Source organism: Euphorbia lathyris, chromosome 5 (genome assembly GCF_963576675.1).
Source record: "Euphorbia lathyris chromosome 5, ddEupLath1.1, whole genome shotgun sequence".
Lineage (NCBI taxonomy): Eukaryota > Viridiplantae > Streptophyta > Magnoliopsida > Malpighiales > Euphorbiaceae > Euphorbia > Euphorbia lathyris.
The window spans coordinates 11359620-11375716 of NC_088914.1; the positions used below are offsets into that span (position 1 = coordinate 11359620).

General features: G+C 39.1%; 1 long non-coding RNA gene across 1 annotated transcript; it reads right to left on the reverse strand.

The window, feature by feature from the left end:
- Positions 1–933: 933 nt before the first annotated feature.
- On the reverse strand, positions 934–3797 carry LOC136230743 (uncharacterized). The gene is made up of 6 exons (XR_010689516.1): positions 3769–3797; positions 3582–3690; positions 3285–3443; positions 3042–3200; positions 1192–1290; positions 934–1091 (listed from the first exon to the last, which is right to left on the reverse strand). It is a non-coding gene; the product is annotated as an uncharacterized lncRNA (long non-coding RNA).
- Between the last annotated feature and the right edge of the window lie 12300 nt (positions 3798–16097).

Below are 16097 nucleotides of genomic sequence, written 5' to 3' on the forward strand. Positions count from 1 at the left end.
TCGTTTGCAACGGTAGATTGATCATCGAAAGGTATTTCTTCTTATCCCTCTTTATATGAAATAACGATTAACGGATCCTATGGTTAAAAGGAAGTAGGCTAAATTTTTTATATTTCCGCTACTATACCTTAGCCTAATTTCCAACACGTATGGAGGAATCTATGTGATCCGCCATCCAGGTGACTTGCTTGATACGTCATAGCTTTTCTGACCGTCTTAATACGCGGTCGTTTGATCAATTGCTCTTTTAGTCCTGTAAATAATATCTGGATGTTATCAAAAGCCCCCCCTAAGTGCCGCTAAAGTCCTTTAGGGCTTTTGGCCTTCCTGGCATGCCGTCAATAGGCATCGCATTGATGGCTCACTAGTGGAAAAAGGGCCATTTGCATCGGCCGTTTAGGGCCTTTTGCATCGGCCGCAACGCGATGCAAAAGCCCTCGACGCAAATGCAATTGCATCGGCTGCTGGCCGATGCAAATGAGGTGGTCATTTGCATCGGCCCCTTAAAGAGGCCGACGCAAATGGCCACCTCTATTGCATCGGCCCTTTGTAAGGGGCCGATGCAAATGATATGTCAACCACGTTAAATGACACAATCATTTGCATCGGCCCCTTACAACGGCCGATGCAAATGATTCTTTATTTGCATCGGTCTTTTCAAGGGCCGATGCAAATGATATAACATTTGCATCGGCCATATTTAAGGGTCGATGCAAATGACTGTATTATTTGCATTAGCCATATTTAAGGGCCGATGCAAATAATGAATTTATTTGTACAAATAAATTTATTTATTTTTCCAGAATTTAATTTTAATATCCTGCATTTTATTATCCTGCATTCAGATTTGTTCAATTTGAAGAAAAAATATACTAAATCAATATATTGCATACAAATTAACAGTTTAATAAGAATAAAAAGGTTACCATTTGTTTCCAAGTTTTTGGTACAAAAAAACAAAAACACTTCATTCTAGTGTAGCAAAATCCTACGAATTTACAAAAAGGAAAATGACTTCATTCTAACTTTAACGTGAAACAAAAACACGAAATGCACAATCAACCCTTCAAATTGCAGCAAAATCCTACGACCTGTGTCAATCAAAAATCATGAAACAAAAACAATTAATATAAGCAAAGCCAATCCGAAATAAAACATAATAAATGGAAGCAACAATACATAATATCTCACCGAATCTTAAATTGGCGCATTGGTTATAAAATACGCCGCCCAAATATCTCTAACGATATTTATCTCATCATCGGAATAAGGTGTGCTTCTTTTAAGAACCTAACACGTAAATACTCAAGCTTGTTTAGCATACACACAATTAAAAGTATCTTGATAAATTAGAAATGACAACTAACATCAAAAAATGAAAATTGAAAAATGAACATGTGCAAATAGAAACAATATTGAAAATCATCCCGAGTTCATTGATGAAATGAACATGCTGAGTTCATACCTCTCATCTTATAACTATAATCCCTCGACCATATAACACCCCACTAGCAAAAGACAAATGAAAATTGAAAAATGAACATGTGCAATAGAAACAACGTTGTAAAATCATCCTGAGTTTCATACCTAAGAGACATTATTATGATTGTCGATGGCAACACACTTTATTCAACAAAAGATTACACAGCTTAGTCACAAAATATTACACAATGAAAGTGTAGCATGCTGAAAAAGAAATCAAATAAAGCACTAAGCATTTCCACATTACTTGAGACATACTCGCCCACAATAATTTTGATGCTAGTAGCACGAAAAGTATATAAAGTTGGTAATTAGAGCATTTAGATTTTCATAAAGTTGCAATTGGGCAGAGCATTTACTTGGTGGAAATTCAGCATAACTTAACATTGGAATTTCAAATACCAAGAGAGTAAGAATAATATATTAAAAATATTGAACAGTACAATCTTGCTAAAAGCTGGTTAGTCTTTTTCTAATGAATAATCTATACATAAGCACCTCGTTCACTTGAGCAATAAAGATTAAAATGAAGATATAGAGAAAACACAAACCCAAATCAAAAGCCAATGTCTAAGAAAACACAGAATACTGGTATAATAACAGTTATCATAGCTCTATCAGAATGAGTCCCAATCAAGCCCTCTATGGTCAAATTCCTCAACTTCCTATAGCAACTATCCCCAACTCCACACAGGTTGCAGATGTGGAGGAATTCCTCACTGACAGGGAACAATTGAGCACTTATCTCAAATCTTGCCTTGCCTCTCCTCTATCTTTCTTCTATTTTGGATTGACAATTGTGCAGAATCAGTGGTGACAGTCATGCATGTAATTGTTTCAAAATTTCCCCACCTTGCGACCACTCTTGAAGAAATTCAAGAATATATGCTTGGATAATTCACACATTGGTGAACACGGGTGCTACGGAAACTGAAGGACGCTCCCCTAAAAGATGAAATTCTACTCTTTTCTACACTTCTAAATTATTGATACAATAGAAGAGAACAATATTAGGAAATGGTTCAACTAAGACTAGTATTTCTTAGGGAAAAAATTATACTCTTCTGCCAGTACCTAAAAATGATACAACATATTTTAAACAGTATATGCAATCTCAATCTGCCTTCATTCAAGCTCTAGGCAAGCTTAACGCCCATTCAGAGCCTGAAAATTCATGTATCATTAACAAGAAGTCCAGTAAACCATTGATGCACTTTGACAATTTGAGACACTTAAGGTAAACAACAATAGCTAGTTCCTTAAAGAATTTTAATGTTTCCGTTCTCGTTTCGTTTGGTCCTCTCTCTTATCAGCTCATTCCTTTGGTAACGATAAAGATGAGTAAACCATATAATAACCGTTAATGCCACCATGACATCAATAATCCAAATCGTGTGCTATTAGGGAACAACTTTCTGTGAATTTCTATGACAGCTACTAACAACAAATGTAATCTGGCATCAGACTCCATAGGATAATTATCCATTTCACGTAAGACCACCAACTGTACCATATCTCTCAAGCAAGCAGGCAAGGCTCAAAGAAGCAACTAAAATTACCTTGGTGAGTTTAATCAGGCATTTGACAACAAGATCAGAGAACTTCTGATTTCTGATGGCAAATGTCTCACTTGACACGGGTGAAGGCCATCTTGAGGGATCCAGTGGACTTAAGAGATTAATCAGGACACCAAAGGATGAAGTTCGATCAGCATTATCCTATATGTACAACCACTTATAAGGTAGGAAGTAAAACATATCTTAAACTTGATAAGAAAAGAAGCATGTCAGTTAAACCATCACCAAAATTTTAAGCATAAGCACATTCAATGCTTTCAATAGTTGGCTGTCGTCGCCCATATGAGGAACCCTTTCATCCAACAGCCAAAGTAGAAGCTCTGTTATTAGACTGTCCAGAGTGCTCTCTTTAACAGCATGAGCAAGTCTTTTATTTTGAAATGTCTGCAGCAAATTCAATCAAGCAAAACGCTATGTTAGTTCTCAAAAAAGGAGTATTCAGTCTCTGCTTGTTATTCAGTCAAACCAAAACCACCATCCTAAGAAAATAGAGATGCATGCTCATTGCTTGGGCAACCTTACTTTCGCCAATGGCAGAAGGATCTTGTGATACTCATATATCTTCGATCGATGGATCAACTGACATGCGAGCAAGCCATCCAAATTTATTATCTTGCAATACAAAGGTGCCCTGTAAGAAAAACATAAGCGAGATTATGATCTCCATAAATATTTTTAGATCCAATTAAGAATTGAATGGCAAACTTACCTGATGATTCGTCTTCAAGTTGTCTATCTACTTCTTGAAAAGCTCAGGCCAAAAGTCTTTACATATGAACTTTATTGCCTCTAAATGGTCACTAAACCTTGGTCGCTCCATAGTATACCTGAGAAAGTAAATCTCTGTTAATCCATTCCTCAAACCTAAATTTTTTATTCTTTTCTAGACTTTCACAATAACCAAACAACACCTCAAAATTAGAATTTAGATTTAAAGATCCAATCTAAAGAAAATAGAATAAATATTACTAAAAACTAAACGGGACTATGAAATCAACAAGATCGGAAAAATTAGGGAATTAAAGGATTTGAAAGATGTTTAAGATTGGCCGACCTGATAGCCATTAGCTTCGATACGACGGCCGGCGAGCTTAGGCTTGTTAGCGTCGAGGCGATTGCAGTATGAAGAAACCATCTCGGTGAGTAAGCCATCAATGCAGCTCTCTGAGGCCACGTCTAGCTATCAAACAAACATCACCATCCTCAATAACGAAACAAAAACAAAAACCAATACCAATAGATTAAAAGAAACGCAGTCAGATCACTGATACAGGAAAACAAAAACAAACAATTGAATCCCAAACATAACAAAAACGAATTCCAGCAAATCAAACCCCATACCTGATTCAAAAACACCACAAGAAAGACAAGTCAACCGAGCGTGACCAGATTTAAGGAGGAAAAGGAATGGCGCAAAGAGAAAAAGAACTCTTTGACGAAGGAAACCCAATTGAGATATGGCGAAGGGAAAGATTTGGTTTCATAGAAGATAAGTATGAAACGGGTTAGCGGAGATTAAAATGAATTAAAGAAACAGAGGTGTGGTGGAAGAGGAACAAACACCAACGAAGACAAAGCGTAAATGGGTCTAGGGTTATCCCTTTCTAGCGCCGTCAACGATTCCTGTTGACAAGAAGAAGACTCGACTGATGGGGAAAATGTAATGTTTCATTTGCATCGGGCTAGAAAAAGGCCGATGCAAATGATTACAGTATTGGCCGACGTAGATATGTAAGCGGTCTTTTGCATCGGTTCTTAATAAGGGGCCGATGCAAATAACATAAGCATTTGCATCGGCCACTTAAAGGCGACTGATGCAAACACGTGAATGGGCTTTTGCATCGGTCTTTAGCAATGGTCGATGTAAATACCAAACGTATTTGCATCGGTCCCTACTAAGGGGCCGATGCAAATACTGTATCTAATGACAATTGCATCGGCCCTTAGTAAAGGGCCGATGCAAATGTGTTATTTGCATCGCGTATCAAAAGGGGCCGATGCAAATACAGCGATGCAAATGAACATTTTTCCACTAGTGGCTGCTTTGTCCCCGGCCATCCACCGAGGGATAGGTGTCAGGGACACACCGCTCGAGATAAGTGGTGCCTTTCTTCTAAAACTCCTTTTTTCTCTCTCTTCCGTTTTACTTTGTCATTTGCTAAAGCTTTTGATTCTCACCTGCATTTTTCCAGAGCTCTCCCTGTGTTAAGAACTTCGAGTATCTGAAGCTTTCGAATTTTCATGTAAGTTGGTTTTTACATTCCGTTCGTTTAGCTGCCGTCTTGTTTTTGTGAGTTCTTCTTCCAGTTCTACTACTGAGCTCTTCAATTTAACCACTTCCACTGTTTATTCACTTAGTTTAGATTCCTCTGAGAGTACGAACTCGTCTGAGAGTACTCCGAGTTGCGATTTGTCGAAATTGCACAGTGTCGTGAGGGAGCGTAAGAATCGTTGTTTTGGGTTTCCAGAAACCCAGAATTCTTCCGCCACTGCAGCCCCTGTTGCTCTAGTGGTAAATTTTAGAATCGTTTCCAGGATGGAGGCTTCTTTTTCGACCCCGATTAGAAAAAAGGGGCCTAGTGCGGAGATCACTTCATCTCGTATGAGTCCCACGGATCTTGCCAATTTGGCGGATCGTTATCCGTGGATGAAGAACTATGAGATCATATTGGTGGATGCCCACCAGCGACCCGCCTGTCCTCCTAGGGAATTTCTTTCTATGTATAGAAGCCACGTCGAAAGGGGCTTCCATCTTCCTCTTCCTCGAGTGATGGGAGATATCTTTGACTTCTTTGGGATCACTGTCAGTCAGCTGCATCCAAACGGCTGGTTAGACATGGCGTTAGATAGTTTCTTAGATTCTAATCTTGGGGTAACCCTTGCTCCTCGGGTCTTCCGATCCCTCCATAAGCCTTCAAAGCGACAAAGCGAATCTTTCATAACCTTTGTTAAGTTTAGAGGCTATTCACCTTATTACAGCAACTTGGTCCTTTATGTGAGCCTCGTTAAAACCTTTAATAAGAAAAACCACATATGATAAAACCTTACTAAAGGAAAACGAGTACTCAAGACCTTTGACTACATTTTACTCTCTGGTAAAGTATTTGCGGAGGTTCTGGATATTCCACGTCCATGGTAGTGTGTTTCCCTCCATGTCTTGAATCTTGAAAGTGGCGCGTCCAATCTTGGTGACTATTTTGTATGGCCCTATCCATATGACTCTCAGTTTTCCTTTGCCCTCTATGGATTGAATTTTGTTAGCTTTCCGGAGCACCAAATCTCCTTGATTTAGATCCACGAGCTTGGCGTTTCTATCGTGATAGGCTGCCATCCTTTGCTTGTAAGCGGCGATTCGGACATACGCCTTCTCCCTTTTTGCCTCTAGTTGATCAAGACTTTCCCTTAACCTCTTATCATTCTGGTCCTCACAATAGAATATGACTCTATCACTTGGGATTTGAACTTCTATGGGAATAAAAGCTTCTACTCCATAGGTGAGGGCAAATGGCGTTTCACCTGTGGCAGTTCGAGGAGTGGTTCTGTATGCCCACAAGACGTTCATCAACTGATCCGCCCACTTCTTGTTATGCTCACCTAATCTCTTCTTTATGCCTTTCACAATCATTCGGTTGGTGACTTTGGTCATTCCATTTGATTGTGGGTAATATACCAAGGCGAATCTATTCTGGATGCTTTGATTCTCGCAAATTGACCTGAACTCCCCACAATTGAACTGCGTTCCATTATCGGTGATAATTGTGTGGGGGACTCCGAATCTTCCAACAATATTGTCCCTTACAAACTCTACCATTCGCTCTGCAATTATGGTGGAAACAACTTCAGCCTCTACCCACTTTGTAAAGTGATCAACAGCTACTACGATGTATTTTCTCTGTTTCTTTGTGGAAGGAAAAGGACCGACAATGTCAATACCCCATGTGGCGAATGGTCATACTTTGATGATAGGCTTTTGTAGATGTTTGACCATATGGGATTCATTTGCATGAACCTGGAAGTTGTGACAGGACTCCACCAACTTCTGAGCATCAAGTTCCGCAGTAGGCCAATAGAATCCAGATAGCCTGGACTTTTTGAGAATGGTGGCGGATGCTTTGTGGGCTCCACATGCGCCCTCATGTAACTCCCTGATGATCTCCTGTCCCTCTTCTGTTGTAACACACTTCAGCCAAGGCTGGCTAAAAGATTTTCGGTACAGGTGATCGTTTATCATGGAGAAATGTGCTGCTTTTCTCACCGTCCGCCTAGCTTCTTCTTTATGTTGAGGCAAAGATCCATCTGTAAGATACTGCTGGATTAGCGATCTCTAGTCACCTACGGCGGATGTAAGAAGAACTATGACTTCAGAGGTGAATGCTGGTCTGGTTTTCACTTTGAATGGGCATTGTAGATCCGCCCATTAATCCTTGCTAGAAGCCAACTTAGCCAGGTGACCCGCTTCTGTACATGGACCAATTCCTATTTTGTTTCTTTGGTTTCCAAGTGGGTCAATAGCTTTTTGGCCTCTTCAACATATTTGACCAGGGTTTCATCTTTCACATCAAAGTTTTTGATCACCTAGTTGACCATAAGTTTGGAGTCACTGTAGATCACAACTCGTTCTGGTGTAATCTCCCTTAACAGGCGTAGTCCGAGTATCAAGGCCTCATATTCTGCAGCGTTGTTTGTTGCGGGGAACTCTAACTTGATGTAGCGAGGCCCCTTGATTACTACACCTATCCCAGTGCCTGCTGCTGATGAAGCCCCATCGGTGTGCATCGTCCATTCCTCCAACTTTGGCTTAGGGGGATTAATACCTTCTTCAGTGAATTCGTTCACAAAGTCTGCCAAGACTTGGCTTTTCAAGGCGAATCTGCCTTCATAGCGGACGTCGAATTTGCCTAGGCGGATGGACCATTCCATTAACCTCCCTGAAGTTTCTGGCCTCTGTAGTACCTTCTTCATAGGTATGTTGGTGCAGACGATGACTGTGTGAGCCTGAAAATAGGGTCTAAGGCGAATCGAGGTAGTGACCACGGCTAGCGCCATCTTATCCAATCTGGAATACCGAGTTTCTGCATCCTTTAGGACTTTGCTTACATAGTAGATTGGATATTATTGGCCACCTTCTTCCCTGATCATGACAGTGCAAACCGCTTTATCAGTGACAGAAACATACATGTATAGATCCTCACATTCAAGGGGTCGTCTCATTAAAGGCGGTTCTGTGAGGAAACGCTTGATTCCTTCGAAGGCTAATTTGCAATCTTCGTTCCATTCAAACGCTTTCTTCTTCTTAATCACCTCATAGAATGGCTGACATCTTCGAGCAGAGCATGAGATGAATCTGCCAAGTGCTATGATCCGCCCGTTGAGGCGTTGCACTTCTTTAACATTTTACGGTGCTTTCATATTAAATACAGCCTTGATCTTGTCTGGATTAGGGCCCACTCCTTTCTAACTGATCATATATCCCAAGAACTTTCCGTAAGTTGCCCCGAAAGTACACTTCTCTGGGTTCAGCTTGATGTTGTGATGTCGAAGGACTCCCAAGACTTCCTTTATGTCCTCAGCATGCTTTTCCATTGTGGTGCTTTTGATGATCATATCATCCACATACACCGAGAAGTTATTACCTTTCTTTCCTTCGAATATCTTGTTCATCATCCGCTAGTAGGTCGCTCCAGCATTCTTGAGCCCAAAATGCATAACCTTAAAGCAATAGGTTGCCTGGTGGGTTACAAAGGAAGTTTTGATCCTGTCAGATGGCTCCATGGGGATCTGATGATAGCTTGATTTCACATCTGTAAAGGAATATATGCCATGTCCCGCAGTTCCATCAACTAAGATGTCAATGCAAGGCAAGGGGTAGTTGTCCTTGGGACATGCCTTATTAAGATCTGTGAAGTCAATACACATGCGATACGATTCGCCTGCCTTCTTAACCAGAACCATGTTCGCCAGCCATTGCGTATAAATAACTTCCTCAATGGCGTCTGCTTTTTTCAGTTTAGATATCTCTTCCTCGATCACTTTCTGTCTCTTCGGACCATGATTCCTTCTTTTTTGAGCCACGGGAACCGCATCTTCAGCGATATTCAGCTTGTGGGTGATCACGTCCGGGCTAACTCCTATAAGGATCTCGTCCTTCCATGCAAACATGTCTTTGGACTCAAGGAGGACCTTCGTGACATCATCCTTAATTTTAGCTTTCAATCCTTTGGCGATCCATACTGGCTTTCCATCCGCAATGAGGAACATTTCTGTATCTCCAAGGGCGGCTGTAACAAGCTCATCTTCTTCCTCATCCTTAGATTGTGGGCGAATTGATAAAGATGCAGAGTATGTCGCTTGAGCCACTTTCTGATTCGCACTGATCATTACTCCTCCATTGGCCGTAGGGATGTACATCGCCAAGTGGCGTATCGATATTAGAGCCGCCACTTCTGAGATAAAAGGGCGTCCCCAAGATGATGTTGTATGCCAATTGTCCATCCATAATGGAGAACTCAAGATCTCCAATCCATGCTTGATCGTCATCCGCCAACTCACATTCCAAAGTTACTTGCCCCTTTGTTTGAATCGTATGGCTTGTTACTCCCAAAATGTCCACGATGGTGGTCTCTATTTGGATCAGATCAACTTTAAGTTTGGTGAAAGCTCCTCTGGTGATGACGTTGCATGAATTGCCTGTGTCTATCATTACTCGCTTCATCTCCCAACCTTCTACCATCATGGTGATAACGAGAGCATCTGCATATGGAGGAATCGCAGGACCAATGTCTGCGAATGGGCGATTGAGTGATGCTCTATTAAGGGCAGTAGTTTTGGATTTTTTGACTGAGGGCTGATATCCTGGTTTGCCAGCGATGATGTTAATAACACCTTTAGTCTTCTTTTTTGGATCATCTCTTGGCTTATCATCATCTCCCTTCTTGTCATTCTAGACGAACCTATCCAACTTTCCTCTCTCAATAAGCCTTTCAATCTCCCTGGCCAGTTCCCAGCATGTGTCTGTTTCATGGCCATTTCTCCTGTGATATTTGCAATAATTTTTGGCGTTTCTCCTCGTATTGGTGTATTCCCCCCTTTTGGTTCGGGGTATGAAATGCTCCGCTTGTGTTGGCTATTTTCTAGCCACATCAGTACTTCACTTTTGGAGGTGTTTAATGGTGTGAACGATGGTGTATACGCCGATTTGTTCCTAGAACCCCTCCATCTGCTTCTGGAGGATGAATCGGGGAGTTTTTCTTTCTCCTTATCTCTCCTTCGGGATTCGCCTTTCCCTTTTTTAGAAGGAGAAGCAGATTCTCTTTAGATATCATCGACTTCCATAAAATCCTTGCATCTTTCCATCAATTCTGCAGTGGTCCTAGGCTTGCGCCTGATCAGATCCTCTTGTAAACTTTTGCAAGTTGTATTTTTTATCACTGCCTCAACAGCCGTGGAGACATCCACATCCACCACCCAGATGCATAACTTATTAAACTTATTGACATAATCTCTGAGAGACTCATCCTCCTTTTGCTTTAACTCAAAGAGCTTTCGCGATGAAACAACGGGCGGAATGCTCCCTGCGAACTTTGCACAGAGCTTGCTACTCAACTGATCCCAGCTACCAATTGACCCCAGTGGGAGAGATTGGAACCAATCATATGCCGGTCCTTTCAGTGTGGTTATGAACATTCGGCACAAGACTGCTTCACTAGCGCCGTTAATCGCAAGCAACATACGGTACTTCCTTGCATTGGCCTCAGGATTGTCATCCCCTGAATAGCTAGTATGTTTGGAATTTTGGATTGCCTATCAGTTTCCACATCTTCGATCTGCCTTGTGAAGGGCGATTCTCTATTGGCAAAAGGATTGTGTCTTGCATTCTCTTCATTCTGCCTATGTATTTCCGCCCGGATCTGCTCGGCCACGAAATTGGGATCCATTCTCGGGCGTCTCCTATTATGGGATCTACTCCGTTGAGAGGAGGAGGAGCTAGATCTTGATGAAGGATCTGATGGTGATCTTCTTCCACCTCTTCCTCGTCCTCTTGGTGGTGGATGTCCGCCTCCTCTTTGCTCTGGTGGCGGATGCGGTATCTCTTGGCGAGGTGATCCAGCTCGGCGTCCCCCCCCCCCCCCTTCTTGCTCCGGGGGTGGTGGTGACCTTCCCTGACGGGGTGATCTAGCTCGGTGCCTACGGTGGGAACAAGATCTAGATCGTCTTTGCTCATTAGATCTGGTCCGCCTTTTGTGTCTGCGATCAATACGTCCGCCTTACGGATGACCGCGGCCTCACTAGTTGGCCTTTGACCAGCCTGCATTCCAGTTTGCACCAGAGGGATTCGAGGTCCGCCAATAGTGATTCCTAGATTCGCCGTATTCCTTGGGGGAGCCTGATTATTCCTCCGACTTCCTTTTGGAACGTCCTCAAATAATCTTCTATTTGTTGGTAGGGCACTTGCTAGCTCTAGGTTGGTGACCACATAATCCGTAGGTTGAGAGAGCAAGAATGCCGAGTCGAGATGAGCTCCTGGCCTGAAAAAAGCGGCTTGCCATGCTGATGTACTCGGCCTAGGCGGGTGGCGGTTCAGAGGGGGGACAGTCCCTGTTGTGGGTCCACCTACAACGGGATTCTCCAGATAGGCCCTCAATCAATCCGCCATAATTGGTCCATAGATGTTTCCCACTGGTCCTGCACAAACTTCCATGAAAGAATCTAGCGACATTTCTTTTTCATCATGAATAATCGGTGCATCAAGATCAATACGGCCGGCGCTCGCTTGGGGATTATTGACTGAAATTGGTATTGATGGTGTTGTTGTTCTAGTTGAGGGATTTGACCCTCCACTTGCCATTTTTGTGATTGTGAACTAAGTCCTTTTTTGGATTAGAACTTCCACGATCACCGCACCAATTGATGACTAGTGGTGAATTCTTGATCGGTGATATTCCCTGCGGGGGGCGCCGTTGGGATCGGCGGGGGGAAGCTCCGATGCTAAAGTTAGTATAATGTAGTAGGATAAACTGTATGCATAAAGAAGGGTTAAGGAGAGCATGAATGTGTACCTCAATAGCTTGGGATGCAAGCTATTTATAGTCATGTAGTTGTAACTATCGGTAACTAGGAAGTCTCCATCAATGCCTCATTAATGGCGGTTACTGATCTTATTCAAGCATGACCGTTAGCTCATTAATGGGTTATTAGTTGCCTTTATCGGGAATCGGCCCAGCCGTTCAGGGGGGCGGATCGAGGCGAGATGGCAGGTCTCCCGTATGTTTGACTACGGATAGCGTATGGAGGAATCTATGTGATCCGGCATCCAGGTGACTTGCTTGATACGTCATAGCTTTCCCGACCGTCTTAATACGCGGTCGTTTGGTCAATTGCTCTTTCAGTCCCGTAAATAATATTTGGATGTTATCAAAAATCACTTAAGATATACATATACTTTTATTCATAAATCAATTTCAATAAAATTTCTCAATACACTTTTCTTTAATTCTATTCTTCAAAATATCAAATCTTACACAACTATTAATCAAAATATATTAAATTTCATCAAAACATAGCACAAAATATGTATATTACAGTTAAACCTCGATAAATGAATATTCGATAAAGTAATAACCTCGTTTATATAATAAATTCTTTCAGTCCCAACTTGGGCCAATGGACTAAAGTAATAATCTCGCTAAATGCATTAAGTAATAAAAATATTTAAATCCTTAAAGGCCCAATGAAAATATAAATTAATAATTATTGAATTACATAACATATATATATATACATATATATATATATACACACACCAAAACCTTTCAATCAATCAACTAGAAGTTATTTCTTCTGAAAAAATGCATCTATAGTTGATTGTTTTTTCTTTCCACCTAAACCAAAATGAACACCATCCTTAACTTTTTGTAATGCAAACACAACTTTGGGTATATTTTGCTCATTTTGTAGCAAGTAGTTGCTTAAAGTGATCATTGCTTGAAAGGTCTCTTTTAACGATACATTTGCGACAACGCAACTATCATCTGGCTCTGGATCATTTCCATCATCATTGTTCATTATTGACTCTATAATACTTTAATTGATGTCTTTTGATTTTTCTTGCCACATACAATGTATGTATTTTACAATGAAAAATTATCTATAAAATAATAAATATTGATTTATCGATAAATGAATAATTTATTCATTTATCGATAAATAAATAATCTCGCTTAATGAATATTTTTTTCCGGTCCCAAGGATATGCATTTATCGAGGTTTTACTGTATAGGCTGAAATTTGCATGCAAATACATATATAAATACTTGAACTTAACTTTAAACTCATGTTAAAAACTAAATCATAAAAAAACCCAATTAATCAAATGCATAGCAAAAACCTCAATAAAAATTTAAGTTTATGGAAAATATAGAGTTGTATATACATATATATATATACATAAAAAAACTCAAAAGGGTTGTTGATAGTTACTTACCTTAGCCATAATTGAGAGCAAAACACATTAAACATCAAATCTGACTAGGTCGAACCCATGATAGAAAATTCCAAATCCAAACCACACCACCCAAAATGTGCATTAGGATGTCTAGAATCTACTGTAAAAACATTAGCTCGATCAGACTGTTCTATCTTCAGATATCAAACATCATTGAGCTGGGCAGATTTAGGATGAATGAAGAACAAGGAAGGAGAAGATGGAGATGGTATTTTTTTTAGGGGAATTAATCAGATTGTGCTCATTGAAACAAAAAATTATCTTCTTAATATCTGAGATTTATTTTCCCAATAAGGAAAAATATTTCTTTTGGTCCCTCTAAAATTTAACTTATTTAAAAACTTACTCTAAACTTTTAATTTTACACTTAAAGCATGACATTTGCTTCCAAACTATATCCATAATACTCAATTAACTAACCAATCAATAAATAACTATAAGGTAACCTAATGTTAGGGTATAATAACTAAAATTAAGGATACAAATGTGACATAAAAACTAATCCTAATCAACTAATCTAACTAATTAGGTTGGCAAGAGAACAAATAAGAGTGAGAAATAATGATTAAAGGCAAGTTGGGGCATTTGAAATTCTGTAAAGTTTAACAAATAATGCATTTACTTGAGTAAAAGATCTCTAGACAATTATTTGATGGGTTTTGCTATTCATCGCCCCCAAATTACTTATCACCACTCCCTCTTGCGCTTTTCATTTTTCCATTAAAAAACTTAATATCTTCTCTCTCGAGCCAAAAATTAGATTTATGAAAAATGGACCCGAAAACGTCGAGGAAATCAAATAACTACAGTTCCTATTTACACTAATTGAAATTCGTCTGCAAAAACTAACCGATTTAATCAATATATAAAAAAATTCATCGAAAATGTACTAAACGGGTCATTCACACCATTCTGCCTAGTTAGAAACGGATGCACTATCCGTTTCTTTCTAGGCGTAAACGGGTGGATCACCTGTTTAGTACATTTTCGATGAATTTTTTTTCCGAATCCGGAGATGAAACTCGTGTTTTCGATTCAATTTTCAAATAAAAATACTTATCCGGGGAATTATTAGTCTTTTTCCTTTACCGTGTTTAAGTTCCGTGAATGTTGTTCGGGTTTTTGAATTTCGAAGAAATTTGAGAGAATTTCAGTTTTTGAGTTTAAAAAATGAAAATGACAAAAATGTCCAAAAGGAAGCAATGATAAGTAATTTGGGGGCGATAAATAGCAATCCACTTATTTGATTAGCCTAGAGTATTTTCCACAACTTTTATCCCAACCAAGTCTCCTTATATTTTGATTATAATTGTACTTGAGTGATTCAATCCTTCTTTAGTTGGAAAGGATTAAGTGTATCACATACTAAATAAATGCGGTTTCACCAAATTTCATCATGGTGATGTTCTGGTAAAACAAAGTTTAAATTAATTTTTATTTTTTTTAAAGGTAGTAGGGTAAAGTCCAAATCAATTTTTTACCCGTTGCCTGTTGAAGATTAGAATCCTTCACCGTTAAGTAAATATATTTTCTAGTTCATTTGTACTACTTACGCATAGAGTCAGTGTAACGACCCGGTCTGGAGAGGGTGGCGCCGGAGTAGAAGGCCTGAGCAAGGAGCGGCCCTAAGGGATGACGATGAGGGCAGGAATGAACTGAATCTCACATCGGAAATGGAGAGAGTGATTGTGGCTTATTAGTAAGATGAGAATCCAATACATGCAGACGCGTTTTAAAGCCGTGAGACCTAAGGTGTTGGATTTGGGCCAGAGCGGACAATATCTACATGGTATTGGACCAGGGTGTTACAGTTAGACTTCATTTAGGAAAATACTCCTAGTAGGATCGACTAGGTTTTGATTGTATATATCTGTATTATTGTTAATGGAAAGCTAAGGAAGAATCATCTTAAAATTTAGAGTAAATAATTATAAGGTCCCTATGTTTTTACCTAATATACTACTTAGTCCCTATGTTTTTAGAAATAATTATATAGTCCCTCAGTTTTTGTTTTTGTTAACTCCTTAGTCCTTATGATTGGGTCAATTGTCAAACTATACTAAATAAATTTTAAAATACCAAAATTACCCTTTACTTTATGTTTTAATAATAAAATTTTCTATTTTTTCTATTTTATTTTTTTTATCTTTTTTCCTACATAATCACAATCTCTCCAATATAAACTCCAATATAAAGTAATTGATTTATTAATTTTTATATAATTATAGAACTTTAATTTAATACGTAAAATTTATTGACTAAAAAAATGAATGAAAAATATTTCAAAAATTATTAAAATAGGAGTAAGACTATCATTGTAAAAAGTTTTTACAAATCTAATAAATTTTACAAATTAAGAAAAAAATATATGATTTTTAAAAAAATTATAATAAAATTTAATGTTAGTTTAAAGATATTATATTAAAAATGGAGAAAAAAATAATTACAATTTAAGAAAATTAATAATATATTTTTTCAAGTATATTAATTTCGGTGTATATGTAATTCAAAAACTTCATTAAAATTAATTAGATTAA